Raw genomic sequence first — 16,484 nt, forward strand, 5'->3', positions numbered from 1 at the left:
TATTCACCCATTCTGGCCCCCACGCTAAACCGCAACCCGCCCCTGGACCACGCCGGCTGTCTTCTAAGCTCCCAGTTGGCTACATCACGACCCGGTTAATAGATGCCCCGCTCAGCCAGTTAGAGATTAGGGCGGGATACCGCTACAGTCACTGATTGGCTGAGCGGGCTCAATCCCACCAGTTTGTGATGTGGATCCCAGTTCGTGGCATACCCGAAACTGCAGAGAAAATGACAGCCAGCCGGGTCTAGGAGCTCCATTGGGCAGCGTGGCGTGGGCCCGGGGAGCGGTAAGATTTTTTTTTTCAATTTCCCCTTATCTCCTGCCCGTAGTGATTTTTTAACCCCCACTGGAGTTCCTCTATTAGATCAGTTTGCAAAAATAAAAAAAATATATTTATCGCCCCAAGTCTATGGGGGAGTTTTATGAAAGGGTGTAAATATACATATATATATATATATATATATATATATATATATATATATATTTACACCCTTTCATAAATCTCCCCCTATGTGTTGATCTTAGTTCTAAAATACATTTTGCACCTATAACATTACTTTGGATACAGTCGACATTAAGCCACGGGGAGCGGACCTGAAGACAGGTGGAACCCAGGTTTATGATATGTAAATCTGGTGTACTTCATTACCTGGGTGACAGCTGGTTTGAATGTGGAGAAGCATAACATGCAATTAGAGCAGGATTTTACAATCAGAATGCAGAAATGACAAGCGTCGTAAATTCAGAGGAGATAACCGGCTTTTGTTTTGCGCCTCTTTACAAATTAATCATTTGCATTTCAATAACATCGCTCTCCGTTAATCACAGATCGCCCTGTGGAAAACGCACGCATTCTATCTGATTGAATCAAAACAGTCTGCGCTTCCAATTATAATGTGACTGGTAGGAATGACACACTATCAAACCCATTTCAAAGAACTATAGCAAGGCCGATTTAATTGTTTCCTAAATTGCCGAAAAATGTAATTATTCGCCAAAGTATTTTCCTGCTGTGAAAAAAAAATGCTAAAATAAATGTCGATCCAAAGCCCCCTAAATCAATGGGAAGATTGGCTCATTGCACAGCATTACCTGATGCCTTCACTGGAGCTCATGATGTATTGTCTTCTAGCTGGGATCATAGTTGTTAAATAACATTGTAATGTGGATATTATAACAATGTAACAATGATCAAAGTATCTCTACTGTAATAAAAAAGGAGTAAAAACCATTGCCTTAAAATTCATATAAAACCAATTCTTTCTCTAAGGCAGCTGCCGGAGACAGCAGGGTACAGTAATCGGCTGTCTCCATGGTTCCCATAGAACACGAACGGAGGGAGCAGTGGTGGGCATGCCCAACTCCCTATACTAGAGACTGTGGGGGCTCCTACACTCAGATAATTACTTTTCAAGACGGGAAAACCCCTTTAAATAGGAATTCTAACTGTAACAATGTATCAAACACAAACATATGGTCCATGCACTGCCTATTGGACATGGGTGCCAAAATATAAGTAACCGCCCCCCCCCCCCTCCCCCACAAGTAATAATCAGTGCAAATACTTTATTGGGTACAGCTCATAAATAATGTAAAATTATTTAAAGAGAAACTCTGAGGGTAATAGCCCCACCCCCAGTGCTCCCAACAACTTTATCGGAGACCCAATTACATTAAAGTGTCACTGTCGTTTAAATTTTTTTTTTTCAGAAATAAGTAGTACAGACAATTTTAAGAAACTTTGTAACTGAGTTTATTAGCTGAAAAATGCATTTTTATCACGAAAAAGCAGTTTGAAGCTCTCCCCCCTGTCTTCATGGATTTCTAAGGAGAGGGGAGGGGTGGAGGGAGATGAAGCACCCAAACAGGACAACAAAGAGTTAATTTACAGCTACATCACCAAGCTATCTCCCCTGAAGTCAGCACTGACCTCTCTGACCTCTGAATATCGGCTTTCACACAGCTCTCACTGTGTAATCCTTTGTTCTCTGCTGGCGACTAATCTCCCTCCTCCCTCCTCCCCTCTCCATAGGTTACACAGGGCTCGACTGATGTAAAAGAGTCGAGATTTCTTGATAATGAGCAGTGAATGAGAGAGAGAGGGGTGGGGGGACCTGAGGAAAGTGTATTTCAATGCAGATCATGGCATATTTGCCTAATAAACCCAATTACAAAGTTTCTTAAAATTGCCTGTACTATTGATTCCTGCATGACAGTGAAATGACAGTGACACTTTAACAACTGCATAGGAACTGCAGAGGATAAAGGTAAGAGGCATACCATCTGATGATGACTATTTAGAAAGTTACTTACTTTTCTATTCAGGAAACAAATGAATAATAAAAGTGCAAAAACATCCGTAGCCTTTAAAAAGTACCATGCACTGCTCAACATCCACTTGTAGCCGGAGGGTGCACCACAAATACTGCCGTCTGCACTGGGTTTACCTGCTTATTCTTTATTCTCCAGCCATACATCACACTGTGAAGAGTTCTCTGAATACGGCAGACTGTGGGTGAATTATTACTCTTAGTAAGTCCATAAAGAAGATAATAAGACATGAATATCTATATTAATTATATGAGGCTTGTGAAAAGGTCTAATTAGCAAGAACTTATTACTGAGACATCACACTAATAAAATATGAGTTATAAAGACTGGGGATTAATAACCAAATGTGATAATAGGTTAGACCGAGAATAGTAAATTGGGCATTGTTTTACAGAATCTTACAAAATATACATAATATTATGGATAAACCCGAAAAGCTGAGGACAAGTAGTGAAATACTTCTAAGGAAATAGAATAAAGCAATTTATAAAGTCATTAAGATGATCAAGTGGTAAATGAACGGAATTAACTGTATCCAATTACCATATTACTGTGTTATTAGACTGCAGATACAATTCTCAGAAGCCTTTAAGTTTTTGTATATTAACTTGCAACTCATGCACTATTACTATGTCTACTATCTCACCTTGGTCACATGATCAAGATCTAACCAAAAAGGTACAACCCATACTTTAAGGTGTACTTGTACTTCAAAATCTAAATCAGCAGTATATGTGATATAAAGAAAGTTTGCAATTTACATTCATCATTTTTTTTAGGAATGATGCTGTAAAACAAAGCTATACTTACTTGTATTCAGGTCCAGTCTCCTGCAGGCAGATTTTTTGATTTTTGCTGAATAAAAAAAAGAGACTAAATACAGGAATTCTGGCCAGCACAGAAAGTCACGGCTCAATGTGTCCATCAATCACATGACTGCCTTCTCTGTGAGAGTGCAGATGACCTGGGAAACACGGGACTTCCTGTATTTAGACTCTTTGGGGAAAAAAAGTCTAAACACAGGAAGTCCAGTGTTCCCCAGGTAATCTGCACTGTCACAGAGAAGGCAGTCATGTGTCAAATCCTTGGAGCTTACCAAAGAAGGAAAGGAACCAGTAATGGCGAAGTACGGCATAAATCAGTAGTGTGGATGTAACATTAACAGCAATTTATTTGTCTCAGAAACAACACGTTTAAGGGTATATGCCCATTTCTCAAGTTAAAAGAGACACTCTCTTTTAACTTGAGAAAGGGGTGTATACCCTGAAACGCGTAATTTCTGAGACAAATTGCTGTTTTGTTACATCCATGCCGATTTATGCTATACTTCGCCATTACTGGTTCCTTTTCTTCTTCGGTAAGCTCAGATGATTTGACACACACTTGCTATAATATTTGAAAAGTTACTGTCCTTGCATAAAATTTGCATAAATCAATAGTATAAGTGAATAGAAGAAACTTTGCAATATATGTTATTAAATAAAATGCCTTGTTCCTCATTTATCAGTTTCCTTTCCTCCTCCTCTCTTTTCCTCTCTCCTAAACTCATTTACTCTGAAAACTGAAAAAAGTTGCTCTTGAAAGAGAGAATGAACGATAGGTTTACTGGGTGATCGGCTTGCATGCTGCCTATAGAGGTCTATGGACAGGGAGGTGGATGTAGCAGTAGAGTGAGACAGAGGAAGAGAAAGACATACTGCTACTGCTTTATAATATCCTCCATGCTGCTGCCAACATCTGTTGGTAGTGTAATAGAGCCCTCAGCTCTCTGCAATGTCCCTTACCCAGGAGACAGGCCTCGTTAGCAGAGGACAAAGCGATATACTGGCAATACAGCAGGAGGAGAAGGACAAGTGAGCAGTAACAGAAGGTAATACAGTGTATCTGTAAAATGTTGGGGGCACAGCAGTATGTTCATAAAATGTTGGGGGTACAACAGTATATCTATAAAATTTGGCGGCACAGTGTATATGTTTGGACGGAGCACAGTATCCATGTAAAATATGTAAAATTGGGGCACAGTATCTATCTACAATGTGGAGGCACAGTGCATTGGCAAATTAATTTGGGTCATGGTGCTTCTTATAATTAATACAGTATAAGGGTATACCGTGTGGATTGCAATTAATTTCAGGGGACAATGTGTATATTATAATTACATAAAGTATGCCAGTATCATAAATACTGCGTGTGGCAGTATTATATTCAGAGGTGCAGTGTGTGTCAGTATTATGTTTAGAGGTGCAGCGTGTGGCAGTATTATATTCAAAGGTGCAATGTGTGTCAGTATTATATTTAGAGGTGCAGCATGTGGCAGTACTAAGTTTAGGGCTATGTTCACACTACGTAAAACTACGGCCGTAGTTCTCGCCGCAGAACTACCCCCGTAGTTTTGAGGGGTGGAACATAGCCTTATTTTCAATGGGATCCCGTCCGGAGCGTACACACATCGTATGCGCTCCGGCCGGGATCCCATGCGGCGCCGGAAAAAACTGACATGTCAGTTTTCTGCAGCCGGAATTCTGTGAATTCCGGCCGCAGAAAGACCTATCAGTTCACACAGTGAAGCAAGTGGCTCCGGCCGCTTGCTTCACTGTGTGCTATGGGAAGCTCTAATGAGGGCGCACACTGATGCGCCCGCATCAGAGCTCCGCAGCTGGAAGGATCATTCTTAAGTACCGGCCGGGATGATCCGGGCTGAGACCGGCCGTTCCGTGAACCGGCCGGGGTCACGGAACGGCCAGGTGTTCACGTTGTGTGAACATAGCCTAGAGGTGCAGTGTGTGTCAGTATTATAGTTAGAGGTGCAGCGTTTGGCAGTATTATACTTAGAGGTGCAGTATGTGGCAGTATAATATGTGTCAGTATTATGTTTAGAGGTGCAGCGTGTGGCAGTATTTTTTTAGAGGTGCAGTGTGTGTCAGTATTATATTTAGAGGTGCAGCTTTTGGCAGTATTATATTTAAAGGGGCAGTATGTGGCAGTATAATCTGTGTCAGTATTATGTTTAGAGGTGCAGTGTGTGGCAGTATAATATGTGTCAATATTATGTTTAGAGGTGCAGTGTGTGGCAGTATTATATTTAGAGGTGCGGCGTGTGGCAGTATTATATTTAGAGGTGCGGCGTGTGGCAGTATTATATTTAGAGGTGCAGTGTGTGGCAATATTATATTCAGAGGTGTATTATGTGGCAGTGTGAGACAGATTTGTTAGCACAGAGGATGAGAAGCTGCTGTAAAACTGAGGAGCCAAAGGTGTCTGGGCAGCAAACCCTGCAGAGGGGAGACATAGCTGAAAGAAGTCACAGCAGTTGAGATCATCTGGAGTTGTAAAGGACTAAGGGTACTATTACATGGAACGATAATCGGCTGAATTGGCCCGATTTGGCCGATTATCGCTCCGTGTAATAAATGCAACGATCAGCCGATGACAACGATCATCGGCTGATCGTTGATATAGGTTAGACCCTATTTTTGTCGGGTGCCGACCACGCGGTGCGTGGCCGGCGACTAACGATATACATTACCCATCCACGTTCCAGGGCTGCTCCTGCCGTCCGCTTCTCCTGGGGTCCCGCGCGCGCTCTAGCTTCACAGCGGCCTGTCAGCTGATAGGCCGCTCAGCCAATCACAGGCCGCGGCGGTCCCGGCCTGTGATTGGCTGAGCGGCCTACCAGCTGACAGGCCGCTGTGAAGCTAGAGCGCGTACGGGACCCCGGGAGAAGCGGACAGCAGGAGCAGCCCTGGAACGTGGATGGGTAATGTATGCCAGTTTAGCAAGGGCTGCAAGGACATCGGTAACGATGTCCTTGCAGCTCTTGTCAAACGATTATCGGGCTATGTAATAGGCCCAGTAAATGAGCAACGATCTAGCAGATCGGCGCTCGTTTACAGGTATTATCGGGCCCTGCTCGGCCCGTGTAATACCACCCTAACTATAGGGGAGATGTCACCTGAGTCAATGATGTGATTGGGTATTCTGCCTTTGTCTCATCAGTACTATGTTTACCAATAAGGTCTGCAGTGATGATGGGTGAAACCACAATTACCAGCATACCCTTAAGGCCCTATTCCATGGAACGATTATCGTTGATAAGCTCGCTCCAACGACCGCTCGTTAATCGTTAATGATAATCGCTTAGTGGAATTGGTGTAAACGAGCATACGACAAAGGCGAAATCGTTATATTGATGTTTAAAATTGTTTTTCAGTATATCGAAAAAAAACTTTGGTCTTTGAAAGATAATTTGCTAATCGGTTCCTAAAATTGGAAATCTTTCAGTCGTTCGTAAAAATGTTTAAAAAAAAGTAGGTGTTTCTTATGGTCATGATAACCCCAGCGAACGTTTTAAACAAGACCGCAAAATAATTGTTACACTACAGTTATCGTTCACGTTATGTGTTATCGTTCGCTAAAAAAAAACCTTTAGTGATTTAACGAGCGGTCGTTGGAGCGAATTTATGAACGATAATCGTTCCGTGACATAGGGCCTTTACCTTTGCTTAAATAACACTGTAGGGCTGTAGGGGACATGTCACTAATGTACACTTTCCAGTCCCACTACCCTGCCACTGTTGGTTCCCGGACCACCCTCTGCGCCACTGTCAGCATGTGTGATAGGGCCAGTGGTCAGTCGAAGAACCAGCAAACATTTGCTTTGCCTTGCACACAAATCATTGTCCATCGGCCACACATTTCCCTGTGTAATAGGGGACGTGTGGCCAACAATTTATGGCAAAACAGGGCTGTGCAAACAATGCAACGATTGTTCATGCAGCCCTTACGGCATGGTGTTTGAGCCTTACATTTGTTTACCAATGCATCAGAGCTGTATGCTAACACTGCATGCCGAGTTGTTGCTGTGTTACCCTGTCCGACCTGCAGATAGATAAATCACCTGTCACTAACACCTGGCCTTTCCAAGTGATGACATTCTGCTAGCCTAATGCCTCCAACTCCCATAGTAAAAGCTATTCTAATGTAATGCCTGCGAGGAGACATGTCATCATAGATCATGATGCCACGCTTTCTAATATTAATCTGTATATAATGAGCTATGTCTGGTGTGATTACACAATTATTCAGTTAGCAGGCTGTGTCACTGCTCCTCTGTATGGCCCTGTAATAGGGACGCTGTGCTCTGTGCTGCGGGGGAGGGTGGACTCCTCAGCCATAGGGGTCCAGATGTGATTGCAACCTCTGCACCTCCCTTCTGCTACAGGGATAACAACGCTAACACATTATAATAGGAAATGTTTATACAGCTAGACACGTTCGCCCATATAATAGGCAAGTGCATAGTGATACCTCAGCGCTACCCTGCAGATTTATTTATTACTGGATTATGAGACTTGTGCTGCCTCAGCGCTCCACTGGATATTTATTTAACACTCGGTTATTATAAGACGTGGCTGTCTCTGTGCTCCACTGCATGTTTATTTATTGCTAGGCTATGATGAGACTTGTAGTTACTCAGGGCTCTAATGCAAATGTATAACAAGGTCATGCAGAGATTGCTAATGACTCAGTACTCCATTGCATATTGAGTACTTGGTTATGCTTAGACTTGTAATTACTCAGTCTTCCACTGTGTTTTCACTTATTGGAATATTCTAGGACTTTTAGTGGCACAGAGCTCCATTGTGTATCTACAGTATTACTAGGTTATGTCGGAACTTATAGTGCTTAAATCTAAAACTCAAAGGGGGGATTTATCAAGACCGGCACATACCTCTCAGTGAATCCGGCCAGCTGGGTGCCTGAACCTGCACTCGGAGTACCAAATCTACACCTGCTGCCACCTGCGTGTCAGAGAGGTTTGATGTGTGCGGGACCGCTGCAGTGAGAGCGGCCCCGCACACATCAGTGTCCGGAGATCCCAGCATAATGACGGGCAGCTGCCATTAACCCCTTAAACGCTGCAATCTATAGCGATTGCAGCGTTGAAGGTAGTCAGTGACAGGACAAGCCCCTGTCACTGAGTGATCAGGACCCCCGCAGCCATTCTGCGGGGGCCCGATCGCTTGTACCGACGGGTGGGGGTAATCCACTTACCTCCGTCTTGTTGGATCGGCCATCTATGGCTAGAGTCTGCTCTCAGGCAGGCTCTATGCAGAGATCGCTGATAACACTGATTTATGCTATGCTATGGCATAGCACAGATCAATATATGCAATCTAAAGATTGCATGTTTTACTGTGAAATATGTGTTTTAAAAAAAACCTTATAAACCCCCCCACCCCCCTCAATAAAAGTTTAATATACCTTTACGGTGTAAAAGGAAAAAAAAAACACCAAGATTGCTGATTATTTAAAATCAGAAAAAAAAATAATAAAAAGCGATCAAAATTTTTCGGTTACACCAATATGATATTAACCCCTTAAGGTCAAAGCCAATTTTCGTTTTTGCTTTTTCCACTTTATGTTTAAAAGGCCATAGCACTTGCATTTTTTCACCTAGAGACCCAAATGAGCCCTTATTTTTTGCAACACCAATTGTACTTTGCAATGACAGACTTTATTTTCTCATAAAATATGCTGTGAAACCGGAAAAAAATCATTTGCGCTGTCAAATTGAAAAAAGAAAAAAAAGGAATTTGTTTTAATTTCAGGGAGTTTCGTGTTTACACCGTTCGCCCTATGGTAAAACTGACTTGTTGTGCATGTTCCTCAAGTCGTTACGATTACAACGATATGTAACATGTATAACTTTTATTTTATCTGATGGCTTTTAAAAAATTCAAACCATTGTTAACAAATATATGTTCCTTAAAATCGCTCCATTCCCAGGCTTATAGCGCTTTTATCCTTTGGTCTATGGGGCTGTGTGAGGTGTCATTTTTTGCGCCATGATGTGTTCTTTCTATTGGTACCTTGATTGCGCATATGCAACTTTTTAAACGCTTTTATTACATTTTTTCTGGATTTGCACTTTGGGATTTTTGTTTGCTACTATTCTGGACAGTTCCTGACATGGACAGAAGTGGCAGCAGAGAGCACTGTGTCAGTCTGGTAAGAATGAACCACTTTCTGCAGGACATACAGCAGTTGATAAGTTGATTTTTGTTTAATAGAAGTAAATTACAAATCTCTGGCACTTTTTGACAAAATATTTTTAAGTACTACTACGCATTACCCGAGGACTCCATCTTTTGGGAGAAAGCATTCATGTTTTTTAAATCCTCTATAATAAAGTTTACAGGTTATATTGGGAATTGTAGTGCCTCAGTGCCCCACTGTATACTTTTATGTTTTAGCTTGTATGCTGGGACTTTTATGGCTCCACTAGATTATGCTGGGACCTGTAGTTCCTCTGTTCTCCACCACACATTTAGTTACTATGAAGTCATGCCGGCACTTGTGCTGCCTCAGTGTTCCAGTTTGTGATTATTCTTTTCGGGAATCGTGGTAAAAAACTGAACATATGATGGTGAAAGACCTGACCAGCTGTGCTAGATTAATCAAACATGGTGTAAAGTGAAACTGGCTCAGTTGCCCCTAGCAACCAATCAGATTCCACTTTTCATTCCTTTTTTCCTCTTTGGAAAATAAAAGGTGGAATCTGATTGGTTGCTAGGGGCAACTGAGCCAGTTTCACTTTACACCATGTTTGATAAATCTCCCTCACTGTGCTGATGTTACCCCAGTGCAAAGTGGTTCTCTCAAGACTACCACTACCAGCATGCATGATGCCACTGTGGGGAAGCAGTGGTCTGAGACCTACGACAGCATTAGTTGCTATGTCTACCATTAGAATATACTGTATAGAGTCCTGAATATCGCTATTTATCAGTGACATGGTATGGGATTCATTTGTCTGTAGAAAAGACAGAAGCTCAGTGCTTTATTGTACAGCAATCCTCACCCAGTGTCTATGAGAAAGATGTGCAGTATACTGCTAACCTAGGCAGCTTGTGTTTAGCGCAGACACGACTTACGGTGAAGACAAATACAATAAATCAGCCGCAGCCCTTCAGACCAAAAGGTGAGGGAATATACTGTAGCATCCAAAGGCAGAACAATTGGAAGAATGGAGCTGCTGAACTCCAAGATCAATAGATTCAGAAGACTTTATTAGTAGGTCTTATTCAAGGGCAACGCATGTCAACAGGCCAGTAACATGGTACATGGTATATAACATTAATGGTGCGTTCACACCTACAGGATCTGCAGCTGATTTTCTGCAGCAGATTTCATTTAAATAACTGAACACAGCATCAAATCTGCTGCAGATCTGCTGCAGATCCTGTAGGTGTGAACGCACCCTAAAGGGGTATTCCACTCAAACATAACTTTTCATATGGCTGCACGATGGTACATGGGGCAGTGTGGCCTGATCAATTCATACACAAAATTCTGATGTGTTTTTTATTTAGCCTAGGGGCACTAGTATCAGCCATAGGTGTGAGGTGCAGCACTCTTTTTCTTCCCTGAACCGCATTTTGTTTATTTCTTTTCTCCGTGTTTTGCACTCCTCCTGGTGAGACCCACATGACCGCAATTAGCAGGAGACACCTGAGTGCATATGGTTTTAATCCCTCCTGTCTTTTCCCATTCTGTCTGCAGCAGCTATGGTGAGCGCAATACCTCATCCAGACTTGTGCTGTTTGGGGACGACCTTCTCCGGTGGTGCTGGCCGGGTGCTGGTGTGGTGTTTTTGGGTCTGGTCCTGTGGCATGGGGGTCGCAGGGCCGCCCCATGGCCCCCGTTCCCTGACTGTGCACGCCTGCGGGGTTGGTGGCCACTGACTGGCACGGTGTGGACTTAGTGTAGGGACCCATGTGTATCAGATACCTGCACAATGGTACATGGGGCAGTATGGCTTGATCAATTCATACACAAAATTCTGATGTGTTTTTTATTTAGCCTAGGGGCACTAGTATCAGCCATAGGTGTGAGGTGCAGCGCTCTTTTTCTTCCCTGAACCGCATAACTTTTCATATGTTGCTGCCCATGGTAAGACTAACAATTCCTTCCATACTTGTTATTATCTATTCGGTCTCCTTCTTCCAGTTCTGAGCTGCTGCTTTCTGCTCAAGACACAAAAAACTGTGTGAGCTTTTGTCTCTGTCTCCCCCTCCTTCCCCCTCCCTTCCAAGACTGCTGATGTAAACAATCCTTGGCAGGCTTTATCTGCAACTTTGTAGCTTATTTGTAATGTTGGAAGGGGTTAGAGGTCAAGTTGCTGATGAACTCATTCTGGTAAACGTCCCCGGCATTACAAAGTTGCAGGTAGGGATTGGTTTACATCAGCTATCTTAGAAGGGAGGAGGCAGGAGGAGAGAAAAGCTCACACCGTTTTTTGTATCTTCAGCAGAAAGCAGCAGCTGAAAACTGGGAGAAGGAAACTGGATAGATAATGACAAGTACGGTGGGAATTGATAGTCTCAACATGAGCAGCATATGAAAAGTTATGTTTGAGCGGAATACCCCTTTAAATACATTCAGAAGTGAAGTGTGACATAATGAAAGGCTGCTATATGTGACTATTGATTATATTACATCATTTTTAGATTGAGGTTGACATTATGTTAGTGGTTTCTTTACATCAAGCAATCGCTGCTGTTTAGAAGTTACCCAGGTCTTGTTCCCACATATTATTTGCTGATTTTGGACCCTAATCTTTGTATATTTGCCCACTGTTCCATCACTGATGCTGCTTTGCAGATTGTTGGGATGTTCTGCCAGTTTATGGTCACCTAAAGCAACCCGTCATTCCATTATGATTCCCTTATTTTTTATGTATTTATTGCTGTTATAAATTATATTATTGTCCTGATGAAAATGCCAATTGCCACTGAAATGCATTCCTCTTGTAATAAAATCTGCATTTGCTGATCCCCTGGATGTCACTGGAGCCATTCTTCTCATTTTCCTCCCCTGCATTACTGATTATATACGACTAAATGCTCGTCTTTGCAAACAATCAATAATTTCCAGAAATAAGCAATAACTTATAGTCCATGTGAAGCCCCCTCCTAAACCACCTTTTTTTTTTTTTAACCCTGGTACATATATTTTGATGGGGAACGTTTGCAGTGGTTCCCAAATTTAACCCCTTTTTTTTCGTTTACGCTGTTTAACATGCGGGAACAATAATGTTATATTTTAATAGATCGGACAATTCCGCACGCTACGATATGTAATATGTTTGTTTATTTAGGGGTTTTATAAGTTCTTTTTTTTTTACACTTTTTTATTACTGTAAAACATGCAATCAATAGATTTCATGTACTGATCTATGCTATGCCATAGCATAGCATAGATCCGTGTTATCGGCGATCTATGTAAAGCGCCTGCCTGAGACAGGAAGGCGGTAAGGGAGTTACCCCCGCCTGTCGGCACAAGCGATCGGGACCCCCGCAGCATGGCTGCAGGGGTCCCGATCACTCAGTGACAGATACTTGTTCTGCCACTGAGTTCCTTAAACTCCACAATCGCTATAGATCGCAGCGTTTAAGGGGTTAATGAGACGCAGGTGCGGGATCGCAGCTGCTTCTCATTACCTCCGGCCCCGGACACACTGATGTGTGCGGGGCCGCTCTCACTGCAGTGGTCCTGCACACATCAGAAGCCCCATCAGTGCAGGAACATACACTCACTGGCCACTTTATTAGGTACACCTGTCCAAATGCACATTACCACTTAATTTCTAATCAGCCAATCACATGGCGGCAACTCAGTGCATTTAGGCACTGCATGTAGACATGGTCAAGACAATCTCCTGCAGTTCAAACCGAGCATCAGTATGGGGAAGAAAGGTGATTTGAGTGCCTTTGAACGTGGCATGGTTGTTGGTGCCAGAAGGGCTGGTCTGAGTATTTCAGAAACTGCTGATCTACTGGGATTTTCACGCACAACCATCTCTTTCCATTCTGACGCAGTGCTCTCTGCTGCCACCTCTGTTCGACACAGGAACTGTCCAGAGCAGGGGAGGGTTTTCTATAGGGATTTTCTACTGCTCTGGACAGTTCCTGTATCCGGCAGAGATGTCAGCAGGGTGCACTGTGTCAGGGTGGTTTCACACTACGGAATCCAGGCAGATAACCTGCTGCGGATTCCGTTGCTCGCCCCCATCTTGACATATCAATTCTTTAGGTGGACAGCGGAATTCACCCGACAAAAGATTTGAGAATTTTAAATAGAAGTAAATTACAATTGTAAATAACTTTCTGAAATCAGTTGGTTTGAAAGAAAAAGATTTTGGTTGGAGTATCCCTTTTAAAAAAAAGACAGCGTGTGAACATGGCCTAAGGGTTTAGTTATGTATTTTCTAGTTATAAAAATGTCATTAAATTCCCTTTATTTCCGCTTAATGGAAAACCTGTAGTTTGAACAGCTGCATCCATCCCTCATAAATGGACCTGATTTGGTTTTATGGGGAGATTATTACTCTTCGCTTCTGAAAGTCCTCCACGTTAGCTGTTATTATAGTCAATGGCTTTATTTTATTCCTCTTACTATCACATGTAACAATGACACTATTGTCCCCGTGGTGTTGTGAGCTATTCCGGAATATATATACCACCACCCAAACATCTCATTTGGTTTCCAGGCAGCGGCTCCTGAGTTTTATGTACATAATACCAAGTTCTCTGCCGAACCGAATGGTGACAAATACCCAATTATTTCTTTTCACTTGGGGTGTTCACAGACTATCCTGTTTATAATAAGACTCATTAACATAATTATTAAGGTAATTATCTATGTTAATACAGGACAGCACCTGTTATTCTTCCATATGATAGAATGAGCAGAATTTGGCAGATGTGTGACCAGCTTGTAAATGGAATTTTACAGTATATGTGTATAAATAGCCTCATCATTCCATAATTAAATCTACGTGGTCATACCTTTTCAGTTTAGCAATTTACAGGACTTGGGCGCCATCTGGTGCTTAAAAATCTTACAGGTTTAAACAAAAAAATTACTAAAAAATAAAAATACATAACAAAAGGACCCCAGTACTATGCGGGTATGTTGACATATAGCGTATACACTGTGGTTGTTGCTTTCATCCACTCCCTCCCCGGCTATAGTGAAAAAAGGCCTGCCGTCAGGAGTATCCCTTTAAGATTTTGCCTTATTCTGACAATATACATTGGAAGTTTGTAAAAAAAAAGTTGTGATCATATACTAGTGAGTTTAATAGAGTGACACATCTGACTAGTCAGTGGTCTTTACTAGGCCTCCGTAGCTGCCATAGTAGATCTGCTAATAAAGCCAACAAAGTCTATGGAGAGAGATTAAAATGTGCATGAATCTATATTTGCATCTAAATTTCATCATTGGAAAATGAAAGGTGGAATCTGATGGAAGACTTCTACTTCTTCTCCCCCATAGTGTACTTAATGACATTTTTTGAAATTACTGTTCATGACAATTATTCGCAGACATTATTTTTAGGTATTCACATACATTTGTTTTTCACTGCCATTACTACTAAATTCAATGGACCTTCAAAAAAAAACCCACACCCAAGAGGACCTGATCTAGAATAATGGACCAACAGTTGTCATTGTAATGATGGGTGCCCAAAACACGAAATGACGGACGGATGTCACTTTTTTGAAAAAATAAAAACGGACAGAAAACAATGTCATTTGAACATAGCCCTAGGCTGTATATCTGGGGGGAGTGAGCAGCAGTGTGCTCCCCTGCCAACAGAACATCAGACTTATTCGCACCATAGACTACAATGAAGCTAATAAGTCACAGAGATGCGTGCTGGCGTGTTTTATCACAGTCTTATGCTGCGTTTACACAGAACGATTCTATATATTTTTTTCTTAAAGGAGAAGTCCGGTGGATTATAAAAGCCGACAGAAGCGGGAGAAAATTGATTACAAGTACTAACTTACCACTCCCCATGCCCACAGTGAGCAACGGGAGCGCCCTCGGGACCCTCGCCAGAAGGAATATTCCCCCGAGTTGTGACGACGTCACAAAAGGCCTGTCCCAGCTGATGGACCAGCCAATCAGTGACTGGAGCGGGGTCCCACCTGAGTCACTGACTGGAGTGGCGTCCCACCTGAGTCACTGCCTGGAGCGGGGTCCCACCTGAGTCACTGCCTGGAGCGGGGTCCCACCCGAGTCGCTGCCTGGAGTGGCGTCCCACCTGAGTCACTGACTGGAGTGGCGTCCCACCTGAGTCACTGCCTGGAGTGGCGTCCCACCCGAGTCACTGCCTGGAGCGGGGTCCCACCTGAGTCACTGACTGGAGTGGCGTCCCACCTGAGTCACTGACTGGAGTGGCGTCCCACCCGAGTCACTGACTGGCTGAGTGGTTAGTCCATCAGCCAGGAAAGGCCTTTTGTGACATCGTCACAACTCTAGGGAATGTTCCTTCTGACGAGGGTCCCGACGCTCACAACAGGCCCAGGGAGAGGTAAGTTAGCACTTGTTATCAATTTCAATTGGTTATCAATTTTATAATCTGCAGGACTTCTCCTTTAATCTAGTGTGTATTAGTATTGGCTTTTTTTGCCGTTTTATCCCCTGTGCTCTTTACATGGCAAGTCCTGTGACTCTTTCATCATGTGACTCCAGGATTTCTATTGAAATGAGGAGGAAAATGACAAAATATTGTGTTTTCCTGGTGTTGTTTTCCCCCCTAAAAAAGTCTAGGGAAGGTAGACCACCATTTCTTAATGAAACCGCCATAATAGCCAGGCCGAGCATGCCGCCAGTATGATAAATCACCACTAAGCCGAAATACGCCACATGTGGGCAGAGCGGTCCATATCCCACCACTGACTGTAACCTATCATCTGACCGCTGCGGGTTATAACCATGTGAGGATTAAAGCATATTCTATAGTGTGAATTTAGCCTAAATTTAGCCTAAATGTTGTATTTTGCACAGTTTTGTAAGAGCTGGCGGTGATATCCTGTGCCCTCTCCCATAGGGTACTGCCATACACACATAGCACATACAAAAATCACTGTGTAAACTATTACCATAGCTTGGCTCAAAAAATAAAATACAAAAAATAGGTTAATGGCTCTCCAGCTGTTGAAAAACTACAACTCCCATCATGCCCGGACTACCTTTGTATATGAGGGCATGCTGGGAGTTGTAGTTTTACCACAGCTGGAGGCTGAGCGATCGTTGCAGACTGGTAGACAATTCTCCATGAAGCTAACACAGCT

This window comes from Dendropsophus ebraccatus, chromosome 4, assembly GCF_027789765.1.
Source record: "Dendropsophus ebraccatus isolate aDenEbr1 chromosome 4, aDenEbr1.pat, whole genome shotgun sequence".
NCBI lineage: Eukaryota > Metazoa > Chordata > Amphibia > Anura > Hylidae > Dendropsophus > Dendropsophus ebraccatus.